The following is a 23,325-nucleotide window of genomic DNA, read 5'->3' as shown; positions in this document are numbered from 1 at the left end:
AAATTGTTGTACCTTCGTGGCTTGACTTGGACTGACTTGGTCTGTTCTGTTTAGAAAAGAAGGTAAGATGTGCTGGAAAATAAAGCATTGGTCCAACTGAGTGGTTTATTCTCTATTTATTGTAGACACTTTTGTCAAATTAATTCCTTCAGTGTCCTAGAATTAGGTTCCTGGAAGCCTCTTGGTGGTTTTGCTCATCTATGAAGAAAACTTTAGCTTTTATAGTTTTGTGGCTTATCTGAGCTACTAAAGGCATGGTAACAAGTATGTACTTCATAGTTTTGCTCAACCTTGTATGTAGAAGCATTCAGACTCCTCCATTTCTGTGTCTCAGTGAGTTGAGGATTATAATGACCATATAGCTGATGAGCATTGTGACTAGTACATCGATGAGAGTGATTTAATGCTATTTGTTCTATCTGAATCTTTCCTACAACACTGAGGCGATATCTTTTAGTTTTTTCCTGTGAAAATTTCAGCCTGTGAGGATATTTTCAAAATGGTGGGGAGGAGGAGGAATATTATGCTTTCCCTGCCTCATATGTGTTGTGTAAAGTGGAAGGTGGGCTATCCTGGATGAACTATGCTGGATTAATGCTTGTTTCTTTTCCCATTTTCTATATCCCTAATCTTCATGGCCGTTTTTAGATGATGGTAACCTATGAAATCAATCCTCAAAATCCGAAGCACGGATTGTGTTGGATTCTGTCCTTGCAGCGCTCCAGCGTGTGCGGTCTTGAATTCAGTATTGTGTGAGCAGATGGTTACAACTTACCTTTCTGCTGCTGTCTTACTAGTACAAAATTCTTGTGAGTATTATAAAAAAAGAAAAAATAAATAGTATTTTTCCAAATTTGTCTCAGTTCAGCTTGTTTCCTTCCTGAGTTGGGTTAGAGGGAAGAAGTGGCAGGGAGAGGTGGTTTTCTCTGCGGAACAGACTGCAGACCAAGGAGCAACAGAGGGGCAGCGTGGTGCCCGCGTGCACAATTCCTCTTGACGTTAATGGCCATTACGAATATAAAGTGAGGCTAGCATGCAGTGATTACACATGAAGAGCCAAATTATTATTGTTAATGATGATGTGTATATGTTTCAGTGAAGGCTGGATTGCTTCTAATGGGTTTTGTTTTCAATTTGTTTGTTCAATGTGAGGTACTTCTGGCTCCTGAGTTCTTGTTTTAAATAGGATTCCCCTCCTCTGTGGTCTGTGAAACATTATTCCTGGTTTCTCTCCATTGATTTATGCACTTTTATTTCTGCTGTTGCTTTTTGTTTGTTTGTTTGTTTGGGCAGGGGGTTTGTTCTTCAACTCTCAAAACAACTATCATATTTTCATGTGTATAACTTGCACCATATATAACCTATGTAAACTATGAGGGAAAGCAACGCGTTGAGGGAGCAGTTGGCAAGTAATGGTGGATCAAGAGCAAGGGAACTGGGATTTTAAAGGAGGGAGGGAAGAGGAGGAAAAGCATTCCTGCTGCTGGGGCTGAGCGTGCCCAGGCGGTTGGGAAGGTGTGACCACGGCGAGGGGGCTGCGCTGGGAGGGGTGCAGCTGGGAGGAAGGATTTTGAGCCTTCGTTCAAGTGATAATGTCCTGGGTGGCATGCACACTTGTACTGGATTCACCAGGTGCAGCAAAGGAAAATCTCTTAGGAGTCGTGAGACTTGTTGTCTGCCAGTTCTGGTTTATTGGCATATGGTGTGGTTTCACCATACATAGGACGTGATTTAGATGTATACTGCTGACGAGAGAAATGACCAAGCTCTTTCTCCTCTTCCCTAGCTCCTAGCTGTGTTTCCTTGGACCAGTTTGTTGATTCAATAGAAAGCTACTCCATCTCCCACCCTCCCTGACCCCATGTACCCCATGTTGACACCCCAACTCTCCTTCATTCAGTTATGGCATGGCTGCATGATTGCTAAATGCAGCACAAGGGAGGGCTGCCCAAAGGGACTGTCCCTTTTGGTGGCTTTCTGAGTTGGGTAAAATTAAACACACAAGTCTGTGCCCTCAGCCTCTGACTCAGGTACAACACACTGCTGTGTCCGAGCTCACTTCAAGGAGGGCATCCAGTAATCAGATGGGATCTCAGATGAGGAGTGGAAGTTTGCCTGATGTCTATCAAAAAGGTTTGTGAAACGGGTATAATTGTCACTGTTCTTCTATGGCTAGGAAAGCTCTTCAGGCCACTCAGGGAAACAGTTTGCAGGTCTGATTCACTGATGAGTGACAGGCCTTATTTATGCACTTCCTACCCTTCTGTTCCTCTCTGAGCTTCTGTATTCAGCAGTCCAGCCTGAGATACCCTCTGGGATGCTTCCCACCCCACCTTCTAATGATGCTAATGGTGAAACCGCATGACAGGTGATGTTTGGATGTTAGCTTGCTCATGGCAAAGAAAAGAGTATGAGCAGCTAAGCTTAAAATAACTGCCATTTAAAAAAGAAAAAAAATAAATCTGAGTGTTTGATCTGGAGACAAAGATTTAGCTGTTACATTAAAAGAGTCTTCATTTACTGCAGAGAACTAAAAAAACCAAAAAAATTAAAGGCAGATTTTGGTGGTTTTGGTCAGTCTTCCCCATGGACAGAGCCCCGGAATACTAATTGCCATGGAAATTAAATTTGTTAGAAGTGCTGTTGGTGAATCTGAATGGTGTGTATTGTTCAACTTGTTAAATGGAGCTTTCAAATAAGAAAAATAACCAAAATAGTTTACCAAAAGGAAAAATAATGGGGAATTAGTTGTATGTCCCAGGGTGGCTTCATAAAGGATACCCTTCTTCTTTTCCCAAGTAAGAGAAATAGGAGGTGGGCATCTTGAACAGAAGAGGCATTTTAACATTTTATTGTTACTTGTTTATTTAACTTCAGTGTATGTCTCCTAACAAATCAAGGGAGGAGCCATGTTGTGAGTTAAACTGAAAACTTCATCTCAAGATCAGACATGTGAGTAAATCCAGAGGTATTTGCTCCCCAAGACATTTCAGAGCAACTCCATTGAGTTCATTTAATTCATTTCCACTTTTTCAAAGTGCTTCATTTAGAAATTAAGTGAGGTTTAACTCAGGCGACTGCAGTTTTGTGTAGTCATCACTAGTTTATAAGGTGTGGACAGTACTTTCCAAAAGATTTTTATTACAGCTTTAATAAATAATTTCAAGCTATGTTTTTGTTTTCTTTACTGTCTCAAGACTGAGAGTTTTCCAGTGGCCTTCAGGCAACTGCTTAATTTACGTAATGCATGTTATAGTATTGAAAAAGTGATCTCCGTCTCTGGGAAAGGAGGTACAGATTAAAGGCTAGGAATAGCTGGCATAGCAGTTGGTTTGTGCTGTTACTTTATTTTGGCAACAACCAGCTTTCTGACAGCATTTAATATTTGCAGCTGTTCTTAATAGGGCATTAGTTTATATGCCTTGAGTAAAGATTTCCTGTCTTTAGTCACAGTGGAAGGAGAGAAATGTTACATTGCATTTATTTGTTCTTTTGGTTATTTCTTGGTTGTACTAAAAGATGTGCGTGCAGCGCAGGAGGGAAAGAGATTGGGAACAGAACTGGGTGGGAAAGGATAGAGACTGCACAACTCGGGGAAGAGCATCCACATTTGGTCCATGGGGCAGAGGGAGATAATTATGGCAGGAAGAGAGAGGTGTGAGACAGTGAAAGTATGTTGGCTTAGGAGCTCCTTTGGGGTAAGGAGAAGCAGAAGGTTGCATGCATCTGCTCATGATGCATACAGTTTGGCTTTTACCCATGTATCTTAAAGGTTTTTTTGACAGAGAATTGGACTCACTTTCAAAATGCTAAGTAACTTTAAAAACAACTCTTTTTTTTTCTTTTCCTTCTGAAAAGTACTTTGGAACTCTTGAGTTTCTTCTAGGTATACTGTTGGCAGAATGTGAATCCTGGACCTTTAAATCTGCAGCGCAGACCTCTTACAGCATGAGGAGAAGATGCAATTTTGATCGTCTTGGGGAGCCAAGTGCTAGAAAGAAACTTGATATATTGTTTCTTTGTATTAAAACTGTTTGGTAGGCAATAGCACAGTAATGGAAACCAAGAGCCAAGTTCGAGCTTCAGGTCTGGGAGGTTAGTGCAGTCTGTAGGTTAGCGATAAAACAGCCAAAAAAGAATTACCTTGCATGATCAATCCAAGAGTCTGTTAATTTATTGGCTTGGCAACAGTTGCATAGAGCTGCTACATGGGTGGGATAAAATTGCTTTAGTTTATAGGGAAGGGTGAGAAATCTTTGCTGTAAATAAAAAGCAAAGGGGAACCTAGAAACACAGTTAAAGCTCTGTTGAAAAGAGGCAGATGCATAGATTTTCTGCCTTGCTTCCAAAAGAAAGATGAGGCGTGATCTAGTTGGCGTGATGACATTTAATTAAAATCGAGCATTCATGAGAAGCAAAGGTATGATTTTTTTTATCCCATTCCCCCCCCCCCTCCGATTTTCAGGTAGGAGCATACATATGGTCATTGAAACCTTATTGTGAAGCTTTCCAGTATTTGGATTCAAATCAGTGCTGGTTGTAGTTCTTATAATTTTCTGTCAGAAGGTACACTAATGACCCTCATAATAAAAAGGAAAGGGAAAAGATACAGGATCATATTACACAGTTATGCAGCAAATATGGTACTTGGCTTTTTTTGTTGGATTTTTTTCTAATTGATGTAATAATTTATTCAGTGAATGTTGTGAGGTCAGGATTGATGAACAAAATACTGACAACTACAGAGCTCGACCCCACTTCTGAATCACTTTCAGGAATGACTACTTGTTTTGTTCTCACATGGCCATTTGGTTCGCAAGTTAACATCTTCTGCCTGGTGGAACTGCAAGAATGCCCTAAGGAAATGACACTATACTTTTCCTAAATAATAACAGAGCTGGCATACTACACGTGAATAAGATGCTCTTAAGTCCACCCATGCTCACAGGATTAAAAGGCCAAGCCAGGTTTGGACTTAAATACTTGCTCTCATTTTTTATCTTAGTTGTATAGTTATGGTCTTGGAGAGTTAGTAAAGTTAGTGATGAACATTTTGTGGAAAAAAAACCCTATTGTATTTCAGAAATTATGCTTGACTAATCTAAACCCAATGTTACTAAGCGGGCAGGAGGCAAATGCTGGTTCACTCATCTCATGCTCTGAGATTGTAACAAGCCAAAGGATACTTCCTCCATACACCCCAAGTCCCCCTGTCCTGAATCTCCCAGCTGTGCTTAATCTTGAAGATCAGTGGATTATTCAATTGCCTTTTTATTGGCAAAGATTAGTTTAAAAAGCCTCAAGAAGCCACCTTCTTGACCAAGCAAAGTTTGAAGCTGGCTTCAGAGAGGATCCTCCAGATGGAAGCAGATGGGTCACTGTTCCTGTGTCTTGGACACAGGGGATACTTGTTTCTTGAGTTAGTGTTGTGTTGGGATAGCTGTTGAATCCAGGCTAGGAAAGGTTTCCTACTGCTGTTTTACATGCCTGCAAGTGATAGGGAGTTTGCTTCTGCTTGTGTGAATTCCAGGTCCCGACCGTATTTTTGCTTGAAGGATAACACCAAGATCGAAACTTTCTGTTACTACTAACTAAAAGTATAATTAATATAGGCCTAATGCTTTGACAGGGGAAAGAAATCCCTGCACCAGATGCTGGTGTTAATTGGACACTGAATCGCTTCAAGTCATTCATTAGCCTGTAGGTACATTGTTCCCAATCACCTGCAGTTCCATTTCAGTCAGCAAGTGATAAGATAATCTTTTTTTAATTAAGGTGACATTATAAATTAACCTGTCAATAAATGGCATTAACTTTTTCAGCAGTGCAGTTACAAGTGGATGGATTCATAGCCCTGTTCTTTAGCCAAAAAAGAAATATTGGATCCAGAGCTGAGTTGTTAAATACTAATGAATAATTTGTTTGATGAATTTTGTCTTCCTCTGTTTGTGGTGTGACTGGCAGAGCACCAGCCTTCTCCAAATGTGCCATTGTTCAGAATTACTCCAGGTTTTGAGGCCTTACTGCTTCGATTTGCGACCCAGGTTGCTAACTCCTTTGCCATATTCTGGAGTAGATAAGTACCTTATCTGTCGACTTCCCTGATCTGGCTGAGAACCATTTTTGTATTGTAGGTTTTGTATTGTAGGTGGGAATGTGTATCGGTAAATAGTTTTTAAATTCAGTTTCTGTGGAAGCTTAGCGTGTGTGTTCTGCTGTAACCCTAATTGTGTAAATGGTCATGAAAGTGAACACAGTGGCTCAGATGTCAAAGTGAATAAAAAATATGTCGAGCTGCAGAAATATTTTATACTATATCTGGTTGGATTCAGGTTATTATTCTCTTTTACAAGATTAATAGGACGTTTGGAAGAAAAGTGAACTGTCTCCAAAAGCATTACTGGAAGAAAATTGGTTTTCAATGCACATCTAGTGTAAAGAAATATGTAATAAAATCCTTTCCAAGATTCATAAACGCTTGTACTAGAGGAGTCAAAGCTGTAGGTCCAGCTGTTTATTACTGAACTGTTGATTGCTGAAGCAGCTCTTTAGAAGATGCTCTGCATGTGTAGTATCTTTTGACCAGATTTAAAAACAAAACAAACGCTTTGAAGTATTCTGGTGTACTGTGCTGCAGTGAAACTGAAATTCAGTGTCCATGGAAGGGGCGGCTGTATTGGGATGGGGCTTTTGCTGGAAGCGTTGCTGAGATCTGAAGAGGTAATCCTGAGGCGTTCATGGAGTTGGTGAGCGTCATCGCTGCTCTTGTGCATGGGCTGCTGCTGCATTTTAAGCTCATGTGCTCCTGCTGCTGGCTTGCCCCATGCCCTGCAGTAATCTGGTTTGCAGGAAGACACTTGACATTTTAAGAATTTGTTTTGTGCTTATTTTTCTCTTTCTGTCATCTTCTGACATTTGCACACGATTTAAAATTGTGATAGCACGGTCCTTACATCTTACTACATCATCTGCTTCTTGAAGGCTACCAAATCTGCTTCTGTTGGAAGAGATTTTGTTGTGTCTTTTTTTTCCTGCCCTCTAGCAGATGGTTAAGTTTGCAGGTTGTTACTGAGGTCTGAGGAGATGTTTTTCCTTTCTAAGTGTGAAAGAGAGAGGCATGTGCAGGAGCTCATGTAGAGACTTGGACAGAGGCAGGAGAAGAAAGGGCTTCGGTATTCATTGCCGGACCTCTGCTGGGAGCAGTTGTGGGACCGAGGTCAAAATATTTCAAGTGCAAATGTGGTTTGCTTAGTCCCTGAACACAGATTGTTTGGCTTACCTGGTCTGTCACAGACAATAGCTTTTAACTGGTCTTTAAAATCAATTGGTGCAATGTTTATGGTACACTGGCTTTTACTGAAAGTCTCTGTCCTGTAGGAAACCAGGACCCAGGTCCTGAATGTATGTGCTTTGAGCTGTAGTCAATTATTTGATAGCTGGCTTTTTTCCTGCTAACTATTTCCATGACGTTGTATGTGGTGTTACCCACAGGCATATTGGGATGCTGAAGTGGAATTCTTTTTAATTACTATTTTTGATTGATTTGAGAGGGCATGGGGGGGCATGAGGATCTACTAGTGAAGTTTAAAAAAAACCAAAATAAAACCAAGGCAAAAAAACCCAAGCCACAAGGATATGAACAGTGTGATTCAGCTGCATTTATTCTCCCTTTGCAAAATACAATAATTACTTTTTAATTCTTATTTCCTGTCTGAATAATTGCATTTTGTACTCGAATGTGTGTTCTTCTGAATTATTCTCTTCTTAATAGACTTCCTACTTCACTGCATTTCTTCTTCTGTGCCCTTCATAGTAACATAAATGTTTGTATTTATCTCCTGTTCCCTACTTTTTGTATATTCCCCCACAGTTCATACATTTCAGCGGTGCTTTGATGATTTTCTGTCAGTTGGCAGTTTCACCTATTTTAAGGAAGACTAGGCAAATTCTCTGTTACTGTATAATACTGTAGCAGTGAGGGCAGGAGAAGATCTAATATTGCTTGGGAACTTCCAAAGGATCTGTAGCCTCGAGGAAAATGTGGAAAAATGTGGATTAAATAAAAGAAGTATTTATTTTTTTACATTTCTAGTGGTGCTGTGACTCACCAGGAGGCAAGAAAAGAAGTTGATTTCCCTTCAGCCTCTTGCAGAGGCTGTGTATACGCTTTGCTTAGGTTGTTGAATGGTAAGTAGAAAATTAAAGGTTGGCCGGTGTGGGGTTTCGTCCTAAGTCGAGGAAGCTGCTCTCAGCTCAAAAAAACAGAGTAGGCTGTCTTCTCAGGGAGGTACGGGGGAAATACTTCGCTAGATTTTGTGCTCAGAAGGGAGCAAACATGGTTGTCCAGTGCTGGGGTAGTCTGAACATCAGAAGATGCTTCACTTGAGAGAACGGTCTTCTCTCCCTCTCTGGCAAAAAGATACTCTTAATAATTTAAATTAGCACCATTTTAGTATCAGAAAAGAAGAGGAGTTCACACTTGGTTTTGGCACTTGCAAATATCAGTGCAAAACTATTTTCTTAGCCTCAGGCATGGTTTTGCATACTGTGTGGAGAGGTAGCTGTGTGCTGGCCTGCTGTCAGCCCCTTTCTCATCTGTCTGTTGCTATTGACAGGCCAATTGTAGGAGTTTCCACTTCTTCTGATTTTATTTTTCAAGCGTTCAGCTTGTCTGGCCTACCTGTTAGGGATTTTAATCTTGAGAAACCCGAATTCTTTTCAGCAGGAGAGCTTGGATGTACTTTGAACTGCATATGCCTAAATGAAGGTCTGTGGCTTTGGTGGATGGATTTGTTTTGGCCATTCACGATTGATTTAGCTGCCAGCCTGGAGTCACTAAATTAATGGAAATTCCCTGAAAGAGAGGCAGTGCCAACAGGCAAGCGCCTATTCTGAGCTTGCTCATTATGCCAGACAACAAAAATGTTGTGAAGCTGCATAACACTTGCATTGTGATTAGTTGCATCACTTATTCATGTTCTGCAAAATAAACACATTTAGATGGCCGACCATGACAAGCATTTCAAGAAGTAATGGTCTTTAAGTGTCAGCAAAGACATAATTAAGCTGAATGTTGAAAAGAGCTTCACAGCTGTAAGTACAGTTAATCAATGAAATGGGTTCTCGGAAGAGGCAGTGATGGTCCACATCAGCTTTCGGTCCTATATTTTTGGGTCCAAGAAGAATGTAATTAATACCCTGCTGATGGTGGCGGAGACCAGCCTTCTTGTGAACCTCGATATGGACAGTAACCAGCCATTAACCCACTGCCTCTGAAGCCTTTTGGGGAGCTGCTGTGCTGTAACCCTGCTGGGGACGGGGAAAGTTAATTCACAGGTGAGATGATTTTATGTCATTTATAGGAAGAAAGATTGCTGATAGGAAGTTGGTGATGGTGTGTTCAGCACTGACATAGTGCACAGTGGCACAGCAGTCACGGTACAAATCCTTGGGCTCTTCCTTAATAAGGGGAAATGTAACGTTTCACAAGAAGTGTTATGCTGTTGTGTTTTAGCTATGAATGCCTCGGTCTTCAGAGCATTCACCATGAGTCTATAATGTTTTGGCCATAGTTACACACCTTAATTGCTTGATCTCCTGGTTTTACGAATGCTGGTCTCGTGGCAGCAAATTGATCAAACTCTGAGGTTTCACTTTCTGCGTGGTGGTTAAGCTGACGGAGCGAGCCACGGACAAGCTTCTGGCATCTGAGCAGGTCTGCTAATTTGGGGTTGTTGGAAAGGGACAGGAGACATCCAACGGACATCCAGTTGTGCTTGCTTTGACAGCACGTATACTAGAATTGGAATGATAGAGAGAAGATTAGCATGGCCACTGTGCAAGGATGACACACAAATCTGTGAAGCATTCCATGTTTTAGGGAAGTGGTCACGGCACCAAGCCTGTCAGAGTTCAAGGAGCATCTGGATGATGGTCTTAGTCATATGGTTTAGTGTTAGGGAGTCCTGCGAGGAGCAGGGAGTTGGACTCGATGATCCTTAGGGGTCGCTTCCAACTTGAGATATTCTATGATTCTATGGTTCTTATGAACAGCAGGGAAAAGGAAAAGAGAAAAAAGTCCATTTGGCAGAGAGTGAAGTACAAGGAAACCACAAAGTAAAACGGAAAAGAAGAAATCACACAGCAAAAGGAGAGGTTGGAAAGACTGGCAGAAGTGATGGAGAAAGATATTAAATAAAGAAGGAAATTAAAGGTGAAGAGGAATGCAAATAAGTGAAAATCAGAGAACAAGATTGGGAGAGGAGGAGGGGAAGAAGGCAGTGATTTTATAGTGGTACACTTTATTAAAAAAAAAAAAAAGTAGAAGTGTGTCGTGGTTTAGCCCCAGCCGGCAACTAAGCACCACCCAGCCGCTCGCTCACTCCCCCCTGGTGGGATGGGGGAGAGAATCGGAAGGGTAAAAGTGAGAAAACTCGTGGGTTGAGATAAAGACAGTTTAATAGGGAAAGCAAAAGCCAGGCACACAAGCAAAGGAAAGCAAGGAAGTCATTCACTCCTTCCCATGGGCAGGCAGGTGTTCAGCCATCTCCAGGAAAGCAGGGCTCCATCATGTGTAACGATTACTTGGGAAGACAAACACCATCACTCTGAATGTCCCCCTTCCTTCTTCTTCCCCAGCTTTATATACTGAGCATGACGTTATGTGGTATGGAATAGCCCTTTGGTCAGTTGGGATCAACTGTCCTGGCTGTTCCCCCTCCCAGCTTCTGCACCTGGCAGAGCATGGGAAGCTGAAAAGTCCTTGACCAGTGCAGCAACAACTAAAACATCTCTGTATTATCAACACTGTTTTCAGCACAAATCCAAAACATAGCTCCAAACCAGCCGCTATAAAGAAAATGAACTCTATCTCAGCTGAAACCAGGACAAAGTGATAAAGAACATCTATCTGTAACAGCTGTGCAAACATGCAAAACCCGCTATTGAGAAAATTTCTAATAAGCTTATTAGCAGATGCTTCACCTGGAGTGCTTTATGTAAGCCATAGGCTTACTATGTCTTATTTACTGTCCCTTCCTTTTTAAAGATAGCTTGGGGACAGTGGTCTGGCAAGGTGAGGATGATGGACGTGGAAATCCTCTCCCATTTTATATTACTACTAGTGTACAGGTAAGCTGGTAGTCTAGAGTGGTACTGAACCTTTACCATTAGATGCAAGATGGATTCTAAATGTCTCTGTGCTTAAATCCCTCTAAGTGTCTTCACACACCCTTTCCTGCCCCCACCCCCCCAAGTGGGACATTTGTAACCACTTTTGTTTTGATAGAAATTTTGGCTGTTATTTTGTTTTTTTCAGGCTCCAAAGCCTGACATTGTTAAGCTTTTCTCCAGGAAAATGAAGACCAGAAAAACTTGAGTTACAAATAAAGAAAGGTTACATTTTGCTATGTAAACTATGTATGCAATTAAAAAAGAAAAAAAAAGGAAAGGAAAAAAAAAGTGGCTGGAGGGAGAAGAGCCATGTTTCTGGATACTCATGGTAAAGTGGAAAACCCTGACTTGTGTGAGTTATCGTAGCTCCACTGCTGGCATCTTTATGAGTCAGGAGCATAGGAAACAAGTCTGTCATATCTTTTGCTTTTCAGTTGATTTGTAACTACTTACACCCAACTTCTCATCTCTATCAGACTCCTACCTTGGGTAAAATGAAGAAATAGAGTGAATGCATTATTGTCTTGAGGAATTACGATGCTTCCAAAGAAGTGTGTGATTTGTATAGGTATACAGTGGTAGAGTAACTTTCTCTTTGACCAGTCCTATTTACTGCTAGGAAAAAGCACTTGAAAGTTAAAATCTGTGGTGTTTCAGAGAGTAAGATGTCTAAGTACTGTTGAAATTCAGTGGGATTTTGGTGACTAAGGTGGTTTTTGAAATTTCTGGTCCTTAGACTCACAAACAGAGCTGTAAATATCCCCTTGCAATCCTTTGTTTTGCTTTGGTTTGTGCTGTCACCCAGTCTCCTCTTCATGTTTTTGAACAATCACCCATATAGTAAATCAGACCTAAATAGACATATACCTCTAGCTAGAGAACCTCTATCGGCTGTGTGAGAATTGATGTAGATTAATATAGATTAACAAAATGGTGAGCTTAGTTTTCTCTGCTAGTTTAGGTTATGCTTTGTATTGCCTTTTGAAGAAGCTCTACATTTGGTAGAGCCCTCACTCAGTTAAGTGCCGATTTGGTGATCTTCTAGTAACAAATTTCTACCAATTGGTATTTTGGGGGTATTCCTCTGCAGCATGAGAATTGGTTGGTTGTTTCTCCCCCACCCCCCAGCTATATATTTTGTCAAGGTTTCGTATGAACCATCAGTACATATGTTCTTGAAGTTGAGTTTGTTTTCTTGTTAACTGGGTGGCGACTGTAGGCAGTCAACATAATCTTTTGAGTTTCTGCAGACAAGCATGCAGCTGCTGCTGCATTGGGTGGAATTCTTGGTTGGTACAAATAGGAAAGTGCAATCTTGTTCACTTACTTGTTGGTGCACGGGATGGTACCTGACCAGGAATGAAACTGGGCCATGGCTGGGGCCTTCTGCAGAGGACGAGCATGGCTGTGTGACAGAGACTGAAAGTCCTGAAGTGGTTTAGTCCCTGTTTTACTTCCATTTGAGAGTTAATAGCAGAAAAGAGGACTTACGTGGAGGTTTTAATTCAGTTGGTTCAAGCGGGGTAAACGGAGCTTGGGATAATAGAACAACTGCTGTATTGTGCCCATGGGTGGTGCTGCCAGTTTGAGGTCTCTGAATTCTGCCTCCTTATTGCACCTCACTACTCGTTATGACTAAAGGTAAAGCAGTTGAAAAGAGGAGTTTCCTCAGTAGGCAAAATAGAAAAGTCTCGATCTGAATACAAAACACCTATTGCTTTCCCTGGAATTATTCAGCGAGGGACACACTAGAAAGAGGGTAACTTCTTAGCTCAGAATAAAAATGAACAAATCAAATATTGAACTACCAGGTAGTTGACAGTCTTTCAGCTTTTAGATTTTTCCCTCCTACACGTGTCTTATCTCATATCTATAATGTTAATTAAGTTGTATTGCAGTCAGTAGTCTACAGCAGATCTCATTTCCATCAGATGGAATGTATGTTCTTCAATCTATCTGTCTTCTACTTCAGATAGGGAAGAAGGGAATATTTTTATTGTCTGGGGATTTTTTTTGTTTTCATTGTTTTTCTTGTTTTATTGGTGTTTGGTTTTTTTCCTCCTATTGATTTGGGGGGAGGGGAGTGTTTGATAAATGGATGCCTTAAGCTTTCACCCAACCTCCATATCGAAAAACCACAAAACCCCAATATTTGAAGAGGCAATAATTAACTTGCAGCAGTCTGTTTTGAATAGGAACAAATAGGGAACTGGCCGATACTGAAAATCACTAATAGGCGATTAAATGTTGAATGAGCAGAAATCTGGAAGTTGCTCTGCTACCTAGAAAGCTCTTGATGCTCTGTTTCCCCACCAGGTAGGCATTTCCTTAAAAGAGTATGGAGGTAAAGTGCACATGGAATCAGCAGCTCTGCTTATACAGAAGGAAGATATTTTAATTCTTCATTGCAAGTGTGAACTGCAATCAATAAAAGAGGGGAAGAAAAGATACCAAATTAAAGTGCTGGAGGACTGGTTCAGCACATGACTATTCAGCACATGTGTAACTAATTAAGCCTTTGTCAACATCAGCATGGATTGCATAAAACTCAGGATGAAGCCAGAAGGTAGAAAAATTAAATCTTGGTTCATGCAAGAATAGCTGATAGTTTATTATTCTGCCTTTCAATTTGAAAATGTTATATTTATGTTTATAAATTATAATTCATATAATTCTCTGAAGAGCATTACTTTGTCATAGCTTAAGTTTCCAAAATTATGTCCTTAAATTTATAATTTTTCTGTAATACAGTTGCCACGTCTTTGCCTTCCCCTGGAGATGCTCTTATTGCAGATTCTATTGGGGATTAAACAGAAAGAAGTGAGGTTCCTTGTCTTTATTTCCAAAAAAGTTGGATTGCCATCTTTACATGATGTTATCTTCTTTTTTCCACTACAAAGATAAGTAGATAATGGAATAGCATCAACAATAGTAGATAGAATAGAAAGACTCTGAAAAACACTTCCATAATATTTTCTTTTTACCATCTTACTCTACTGCTGAATGTTTTCAAAAACAAAGTTGGTTGGTTGTGTGTCTTCTTACTCTTTCTAAATTAGCACCCGTCTTGCTTGATAAACTACAAGGATCACCAAGAATTTAAGCAGAATAATTTTGTCGCACTGGGGATACTGTCAGTTTGGCGTATCAGCCCATAAAGCCGCTGACGAATTCCATGATAACAGGGCATGTTGTGTTGAGGAATTGTGTTGCAGCTATCAAGAAACTCTTGTTTCTAGCAGTGTGACACCTTTCTGAAACGCCGGCTGTGCTTCGTGGGGTTACATCGGGGGGATCACTTCTCTGGAGTGCTGAGCGATCGGGGAGATCGATCCAGGACAGTCAGTGGAGATATATGGTGTATACCCACCCCACTGAACCAAATGGTCAGACACCCCAGAAAATTCCTGGGGTCAGTCCTGCAGCATAAGTGGTGATAAAGAGACAGTGTTTTAGTAAGGACATAGTGATAGAATGAGAAATACAGTGTTAAGAGGAGTGAATATTAGGTATATAGTGAAAAGAATAAAGAGAAACAAATGAATGGAAAAAACAAGGAAGATACAGAAGCCATCAAGATGAGTTATATTTTTAAGGCTTCATTTTATTGAACTTTTATTGTTTTAACAAAGACACTAGTGAAAGGTATTGCCATAGATAGCGCTTTTCTTGAACTCAGTATTTCTAAGAGATTTTCATTTAAAATGGCAGCATCTCTGTCCCATTATGTGTAGCATGCAATTTTATTATGACTAGGAAACCGTATTTTTAAAAGAATAACTTTTTCCTTCCTGCTGTCTTGGAATGAAAGATCTTTGCAACAAAGGCTTATTTCCTACCGGTGTAGAAGGCGATTACCACGTGGAAAATACTCCTGAAATATAAATAATGTATCGATAGGAACTGTAGAACCATGTAGGTGGAGGACTAGAAAAACTGAATGTTTGCCAGGCTCTTTTATTATTTATCCAAGTTGGTGAAATCTAGTTGACGCAGCCCAAGATACTCAAAGATCTCAGTAAAAGCCATTGTTTTTGTAACTCATCTTTCTTGAACCAAAAATTACAGTTGCATTAGTAATGTTCTTTAAAGGGTTGCAGGCTCTAGGAAGTTGGTTATGGTTTTGTAGTTTGTTTTTTGTTTCTTGTTTGTTTGGGTTTTTTTAAACAGATTTTAACCCATAAATTTTTGCTGACAAGTTCAGAAATTATAATTTTTTGTCATATGGAGCTCTGATACAATAGACAAAATAACTAGTTTTAATTAAAAACTTGCTTGTATTTTTAATTAAACTACCAGGCTTTCCTCTGAGGACCATAGAGCTAGTTTATAAAATGGTCTTACCTTTAGGCACATTTGAAAATCCCAGCCCTTAATCCTTTTGGAAGCCAAAATTATTTTTAAATCTGGTTGTTAATAACCAGGAAGTTAGCTGTACGCAATATTATCAGAATATTTTTTTTATGTCAGTATCACATACGAGCGCTTGGAGTGGCAGGGTTGATTATTTTTTGAATAGCCCCAATTGGGTTGTAATGCATGTGTGATATATAGTGTTCCCATAGAGTACTGAACGTAAATACGAGTGTATGGATAGCATCTGGCCATAAAAGAAGTGGAATGGTTGCAGGCGTGTTGACACACGCCAGCGAGAAGAAAGAGAGCCCTGTAATAAAATCTCATTGAGGATGCAGAGAGTATGTTTCAGCATTAGGCATTCTCCTCATGTTTCACATAAATGCATCCTCCTCTCATGAGAGGATGAACAGTGCATTTGCACCGGCTCATTCAAATTGAGTGTTGGTAAAAGAAGAGTCTTGAGCAAACACCGAGCAGTCTGGCATTTTTTAAAGACGGGAGAAAGGTTAAGCTGTCTGCTGTTTAAACTGCTGGTTATTGGATATTTATTTGCTGACCGTGTGTATTGAAGGTGGTGAAAGCATCATTGGCAAGATTTCGGATGGCTGCATAGCACAGGTCAGGATTATATTAAACTAAGGCTGCTTTTACAATAAAGTTTAGATCTTCATAAGTGACTTAGTATGTTGTTTTTATATCTGAGGATAGTTAGATCGTATTTTGCTAGGAGATAAAAGAGGGTAGGATGTGCCTTCTCTGTATCCTTTCCCTTTCTCTCTCTGTTTGACAGCACTGCAGCTTTAACTTTGCTTAGAGCTATAGTAAATGAGAAACTTCACTAGATACAGCATTTACTAACCAGAACATTTACTAAAAAGAATTAAAGATAGACTTCACTGTGAACGTTTTGGTCTATTGTTTTTGTTTGCTGTTTCAAAAATAACGCAGAGCTCACTGAACTCGAACTTGCTAATTTTCTCCTTAATGCACTGAGTGGCTGCGTGGGGGAGAGCCACAGTCACTCTTTCGTTTGAAGCACAGCATCATCTTGCAGTGCTGTAGGCATATTTTAAGAGCATCACTAGATAGAGAAAGAAAAGGTAAGGCTATACGTGCACACTAGATTTAATCTTCCATTGCTTTCACAGTGAAGAGATTTATAAGAACCAAGGAAATTTTATGTTACTCTAAATTATTCACCTGTTTAACTCTCCCACCCTGAAACAGACACACACACGACCACCACCTGTATATATAGCTGAATATCAGAAATAAATGCCTTCACTATTTCAGCGGGGCATCTATTTAACGATGTCTTAAATGTTGAAGAAGTCTTGTGTTATAAATGCTCCTGAAGTTTTTTTTCTTCTCTGTCTCTGCATGCGTGCTCTCTGTCTTTTTATTTTTTATTTTGAAGGCACCCTTCCTAGGGCTTTAATGCTGATTTATTATTTTTATTATTTCTTTATTTATTTTTCCGTGTTTTTCCCAGAGATAGGATCAAATGTCTTGCAAGACAACTGCCACAATGAAACTTTGTGTTCCTGGATGTGAAGTCTTGCTTGTTTAGTAAAGTAGTCTGCAATATTTGCTCAAGGGAGCTGTCACTCTGAGAAAATGGTCAAAATAAGAGTGAAGTACTTAAAAAAATGTGTGTGTGTATGTATTTCATTTATGTATATAAATATATGCTATAGACATGGTGTCTAGAGCTGGTTTTGATTTGTCTATGCAAAACAGACATGTATAGTAGTTGTGTAAGTGGCACTGTCTTCAGCTGGCTTAGACATTCCTCCATGGACATTCTGGATCAGAGATTCCTACAGGAATAACATGAACTTGCGTGCAGCTAATCTCGGGGTTGACTGGCTCTGTTTGGGTGATTTACTGTAGAGATGCTGTGAGCAGTGACATGTTTTGTGTGTGCTTCCTCGGGCAATTTGAATGCATTAGTGGTGTCAGGTGAGCGGCAGAAACCAAGTGGTCCTGCTGTCATTACTGGTAGTAAACTACTCATTGGATAAATAAATTTTTGAAGCCTATATAGCATTTCAGTACTAGAATGTGGGTTTTTTGGTGGGATGGATTTTTTTTTTTAATAGGAAAAATGGACTTGCACTGGGTTGTGTATGCAGACTGTATGGGCTGCAGTGATACAGGAAATCAGAGTAAGCCTGGAATCGTAAGATTGTAAAATGTGCTCCAGAGCTAAATAAACACTCTCTGTGAGTTTCCCAGGTATCTGTTAAATAGGTTTCCAGAAGGTGTGGTTTGACTGTACGACTGCATGAAAGTATTATGTGAGCAGCACATAGCTTATTACACCCCACAAAGATTCGTTCAAATACTCTCCCCTACCACCTCTGTTGTGGCAGCTCGTTGTGAAAACCCTAGATGTTATGTTCAGCTGCCAGTGAAAGATGCTGCTACAGAAAAAGCCGTGACATGAAGCCTACCGAATTATTTCGGTCCAAGGGATTGCTTGTTGCACCCATAATTGTCAGATGCTCTGGATTTGACTGTATTTGTTGCTTGGTACAGTGGAGAATAACAGGCAACTCTGTAATGTGCCAGTGTTTGAGCGGGGAAAAAAAGTGATGCAAGTTGAGACTTGCACCACTTTCAATACTGGTTGAAAGGCTGAAAGACACTAATGTTTCCTAGGCTGGACAGCCCTCTTCCTATCCCATACACACAGTGGGTTTTGATTGCATTCAGTTTTATGCTGTTAAATTCATGTCACTTTGGGGGGATGTGTGGTTTTGTGTGGTGGTTGGGGGGTTTTTTTGGCTTTTTTTTAATCAACCCATTTTGTACTCTTCTTTGAAAACTGGGAGTAGAATCGCAGTATTATCTTAAACATTAATTAACTTTCAGTACCAGAATATAGCTTCTTGCTCTTCTGAAATCTGATGATTAATGCTTTTGTTTACTTCTGAGCGATATGTTGTTTGTCATGTCACCGCTGAATTCCCGTTCCTTTTCTAAAACGGGTGTTCTTGGCTTTGCACAGGCAAACATTTCCTTTTTGCTTGCAGAACTGCCTTAGCTTCTTGTCCAGAATCCAAATAGAGAATGGAGTTTAAAATTTGAATTAACCTTAGAACAGTATTTAAGAATTAAATCTTAACACCGAGTTTCAGTAAGTTAGAGTTCTGACTACCCATAAGAAAGATGAAGGTGATGACAGCCCATTTTCCTGCATGTAAACACGGTGTTTTCAATCGTGTTCATTAGTGGATTCTTCTGATAGGCTCAGAGGGCTCTAATTCTGAAATAATACAAAACTAACCAGTCAGTCAGCAGCTCTGCATGTCCATCTTTCACTGTGGAACATCTTAAACATTTGTATTCTAGGAGAGCTGTCAGCCAGTTCTCAATCAATATTTACAGTATTCAACTTTCTCAGAGAAGATATAGAATCTCTCTGGGTATATTATAACATACACGCTGCCTGTGAATGAGTGCAGCCTTTCATTTGTCAGTAGAGAAATGTAGAAGGGGCTGCGTGGTTATCCCTGCGTAGTTTCAGGATGGCGATAGAAGAGTGAGCCATTTATAGAGGATATGTCTGAGCTGTCCCACAGAAGACCTAAAGTGGTACATTAGAAGAGATGGAAAGAAAATCAGAGGTAACATTGTTTTGGGAAGGGTTCATCATTATCTTTTGGAAAAGTGTCACTTGGCTGCTGATGCCCATGAAATTGTCCATTTATAGTATTGTGCTTTCACAGCAAGTTTATATGTGGATGTTTGTACGCTTACATTGTAAATGCAAGTACCGTGTCTGCTTCTGATGGATGCCCGCTGAATACAAAGGCAGGCTCCGAGGAAAAGAGTACTCTTATGCTAAATTTAGTTGACTGCTTACTCATTTTGCAGGTGAGAAAAAAAAAAAATCTTCTCTCTTACTGGGATGTTGAGGATAGCTAGCACCTCAGAGGTTTTCAGAAGCTCTAGTTCAGGGAAAATACAGGCATCTCTAGAAAAATAACAGGAAATGGTAATTTACAGAGTATTCTTGACGTACACTTTTTTCCTAGTTACAATTTAATTCAAGAAGGAAAATATTCCAAACTGAGGTAATAGATGTGGTATTTGAAGTTGCTTTTTCAGTTCAAGCTGTAGTAATTTGGAAAGGTTTTGGTCATTTCTCTACCCATCTGACAGCTGCATAGAGGGGAAGGGCTGAAAGTTGTGCTCATGCCTTGAGAAGGAGTGAGCTGAGCCCTTACTCTTTCTGGTGACTGGTCAGACAGCTTGGAGGTAGCCATGAGCTGCCTTTTTGCCCAGCTGTTCTCATGGGAACAGTCTCTCTCCAGGGAAAGAGAGCGTTTTTTAGGGAAAGAGAGGTAGCTCCGTGTCTGAGGACAGCTGCTTCTGCGGAAGAGCCTCAGTGTTTGGCAAAGAGTCTTCCTTTCAGATCCTGAAAAACAATTTTGGATTGTAATTTCCTTTGGATTTAGAGTGTTACTATTACTCTGTGAAGAAGGAAAAGGTCCTTGAATTGATGCAGTCATGCTAGACTACTGGATTGTATATTTGGTTAAGTATATGCAATATACATCAGTCAAACTTCAATGAAGAGGATGCTGCAGCTGTTGGAAAATGCTGTGAATGAAATTAAAGGGTAATTATAACTCAATATTTTTTTACATAGAGTTTCTAATGAATTGAAAAGTTATTTGCCAATGAAAACAGTTCATTGAAATTCATGCTTTATGTGTATTGAAGGGATAAGGCTATAGGTGTTGTGGAAAGTAGCAACAGTACAATGAAGTCCTTGCTACAGATCAGGTTGTCTCGCATCAAATTTTTCTTGGTCTTTGAAAATCCTTCTGCAGTCATGCTTTTTGTCAGTTTTTTGTTAGATTTGTTTCCCACTCAACATTTAAGATTCAGAAAATGTAAATGTCAGTTCCATATTAAGGATTAGCTTTGGGCTTGGAGAAGAAAGCATAAAGTTAATTGAAAGGTCATAAATAAATTAGTGCTTTTCTTGTGTGTGTTTGTGCATATATATTTAAAAATCTGTTTGTGGAGAAATAATCTTTAGTTTCTAAAGAAGATCTGGATAAACTCATTACGCTTGTTGACTGTCTTAGCTGCAGCCTGTAGGATTCTACAGTTTTCAGTTACTTGAGAAAACTGTTACACAATTTCAGGAGCTGGCTGGCTTGCTTCAGAAACAAAAAAGAGATGCCACGCTCAGTGCTAAATGAAAAGAAATTTCTAATAATTTTAGCACCTGATATCAGATACTTAATAAAAGGAAAAGGAGAACAAGAGAAAGCGATGTTTGTTGCAAGAGAGACAGCATTTCATGAAAAGTTTGTGGCTGTTTACGGTGCTGTATCTTGGGACAAGTTTGATTTCTCAGTTTCAGTGAGGCTATATAACGTAAAATGCTTACCCTGTGAAAACAGGAGTTTGTTCAAGCCCAGAAATGTGTTATAAAATATTTTTTTCTTCTGTTGCAATTTTTGATCCCCTGGCACTACACTTATTTTTGTTTCAAAGAAACAAACCAAAAATCCCAAGCACATAAAAGGGAAAGGTATTGAACAATCCAAGGGTTGTAACTTGAGCGGTGCATCAAAAGCTTGAAAATAGTTGACAGCATTCTAAGTTTGGTGTTGGCTGTGCTTAAATGTGTGTAAATGCTGCTAAATCACGTAGAGATAGCTCTGTGCAATGGAAGGAGTCTGAGGCGCTGGAGGTACGGTGCAAGACCCGTCTGAAAAACAGTTCTGCGGGAATTCTGCATTCAAACAGTTGCTATTCAGACCCATCGAAACTCAAGGATTTATAGTAGCAGCCAATAACATACTTATGTACCCTGGTGTCATAAATACTATTGTGCTTTTGAATTAAGATTTCAATATAGAAATTAGCCAAATGATGATTTTTAAGCTATAAAATATATATGCTGTGTTTACAGAAGTAGTGAGCTAATGCAAAAGCATGTTTTTAACATCCAAGTGGGCTTTTTTCTTCAAAATTGTAGGAGAAATTATGAAAAGAGACAATAGCTTTTGCTGTAATTTTGAATTTCAGAAATATTTCCATTTTTGCATAATATGATCATGTGAATGAATATAATATTAGGAGCACAATAATTAATACACATCTGTCATTTTAGAAAGAAGGTTTCCAAAGGATGTTTTTAGAATATACTTGCTGTTAATTAAATATCAAAACTTCTTGAAGCACTTACTACAGTTAAGTTGCCTCAGTCGTGGTGAACAAGTGATCCTGGCAGCTCTGAGTCCCATGAGAGCACGGTGCAACCTCTGACTCCACAGGACCGGGAGACAGCAATGGTGTGCAGCCCTTCTGCTTCAGAAACCAAGGAATCTGCAGCTGGCCAGAAGCAGAGAACCCTCTTCTGGCTCGGGCAACAGGAATATAGTTCATGGGAGCAGATGGTACTTCCACTGAGGCAGGGGACAGGGAAGGTCTAGCCGTGATGTAGGGTCAGTAAAATAATCTCACATCACCTCCTTCAGTCCCCTGGTTCTATAGAGTGATCTGAACTGTAATACTTCTAGTTATTTGTAGTCACTAGAGCATCTCATTGGGCTTCAGTGACTTGGTGCCATTTAGAGCTGGTATTTCAAATTTCGTAAAGGTGTAGGCAATACAGAGGTAGAGTGAAGCAGCACTTAGTTCATGTGAAGGGGCTTTGCCAAACTAAACTGCACTAAACTGTTGTGCGGTAGAGGACATTTTAGATTTTGCAAAGTATTTTGTGTATGATGTGCCCTAGATTAGCTATATCTTAAAAGTTTAATATGAGGTTAAGGAGTGAAAATTTTATGTATCTTAGTTATCAGCCTTCTTATGTTTTTTTCAGAGCTTTTTCATACACTGTTTCCAGGTGCAGTCTCTTTCCACAGATTCATAGTTCGTTACTGGTAGGTGGAAATTTTCCTCTAATACATGTCATCTTGCTCCTATTTTAATAATTATAAAAAAAGAAAAAAAAGTTTATAGTCTAAGGAGGGACATGGCTTTCATCAGGTGGCGTTCTTTTTATTCCTCTATCCTGGTAAGTATGAAATTAATACTGAGCTGGTGCTGTGCTCAGAAAACAAATGTTGAACATAATTCTATTTTGAATTAAAGTGGCACCATGCTAGTGTGTGTATCATTGTTGATACTCTCTTGGGCCCTGTGAAGCATATATCTCAATGTTCTGGACTGCAAACCCCTTTTCTGGGATACTAGAAAAAAAGTAATGGGGAATATATGAAAATGATGAAGTGGAAACTGGCTTTTCTTAGTCTTGTAGCCATGCCTGTTATAAATAGGTAGTGACTATACCAAAGAAATCACTGTTCTGCAAGGTTAAATTTGTGAAAGCTTCAAGGTGTTTTCTTTTTGCCGAAAATCTATTTAAACCAATTATTTGAGCAAGTCTGCAAAACTTAGTAGTTCATATAGAGTTATGGATGTCCAACTGATTTCTGAATTGCCCTTGTCATAAGCTTTTCTTTCATCTGGGCACCCACTATGTATGGTGAGATTGTGGCTTATTGCCTCCTTCCAAGGATGGATTGAAGCCGTGGTGATAGCTTTGCTGTAAAAACAACAGCCAGCCGTCATGTTCTGCTCTGCTTTTGCAAGGACTTCATGTCAGATTAAATTGCAGATGATGAGGATAATGGATCCAAGGAGAAGGAGTGGGGGGACTTCTTAATGTATTAGAGCTGAGAGATGACAGAGATGGAAAATATAAAATAAGAAACAAGATAAGGAATTGAAAGAAGGGTTCCTCTCCAAAGGCTGATG

At 39.7% G+C, this 23,325-nt stretch overlaps 1 protein-coding gene and 1 non-coding gene across 2 annotated transcripts in view; both read left to right on the top strand.

Annotated features, from left to right (window-relative positions):
- Nucleotides 1-23,325, top strand: part of FRMPD4 (FERM and PDZ domain containing 4) — a 309,861-nt gene that overhangs the window by 101,656 nt on the left and 184,880 nt on the right. The window lies entirely within an intron of this gene.
- Nucleotides 9,773-9,879, top strand: LOC140646760 (U6 spliceosomal RNA). Its single transcript, XR_012040564.1, has one exon. It is a non-coding gene; the product is annotated as a U6 spliceosomal RNA (small nuclear RNA).

Source organism: Ciconia boyciana, chromosome 1 (assembly GCF_034638445.1).
Source record: "Ciconia boyciana chromosome 1, ASM3463844v1, whole genome shotgun sequence".
NCBI lineage: Eukaryota > Metazoa > Chordata > Aves > Ciconiiformes > Ciconiidae > Ciconia > Ciconia boyciana.
The sequence above is the reverse complement of the archived record's forward strand: the minus strand, read 5'-3'. Positions and strand labels throughout refer to the sequence as shown.